Source organism: Arachis hypogaea, chromosome 10 (genome assembly GCF_003086295.3).
Source record: "Arachis hypogaea cultivar Tifrunner chromosome 10, arahy.Tifrunner.gnm2.J5K5, whole genome shotgun sequence".
Classification (NCBI taxonomy): domain Eukaryota; kingdom Viridiplantae; phylum Streptophyta; class Magnoliopsida; order Fabales; family Fabaceae; genus Arachis; species Arachis hypogaea.
In genome coordinates this window covers 13,347,640-13,348,008 of record NC_092045.1, presented here as the reverse complement: position 1 = coordinate 13,348,008, position 369 = coordinate 13,347,640, and the positions used below count along the sequence as shown (strand labels likewise).

The following is a 369-nucleotide window of genomic DNA, read 5'->3' as shown; positions in this document are numbered from 1 at the left end:
CTGAGTCAATATTTTGTTCTGAGCCAATATGGCATTCAGAGTATCAATCTCAAGAACTCCTTTCTTCTGATTGGTCCCATTGTTTACAGGATTCCTTTCAGAAGTGTACATGAATTGGTTATTTGCAACCATTTCAATTAGTTCTTGAGCTTCTGTGGGCGTCTTCTTCAGATAAAGAGATCCTCCAGCAGAGCTATCCAAAGACATCTTGGATAGTTCAGAGAGACCATCATAGAAAATTCCTATGATGCTCCATTCAAAAAGCATATCAGAGGGACACTTTCTGATTAATTGTTTGTATCTTTCCCAAGCTTCATAGAGGGATTCTCCTTCCTTCTGTCTGAAGGTTTGGACTTCCACTCTAAGCTT

The 369-nt window shown here is 39.3% G+C and overlaps 1 non-coding gene across 1 annotated transcript; it reads left to right on the top strand.

Moving 5' to 3' along the window:
* The first annotated feature begins 261 nt into the window (after positions 1-261).
* On the top strand, positions 262-369 carry LOC112718590 (small nucleolar RNA R71). The gene has a single exon (XR_003160923.1). It is a non-coding gene; the product is annotated as a small nucleolar RNA R71 (small nucleolar RNA).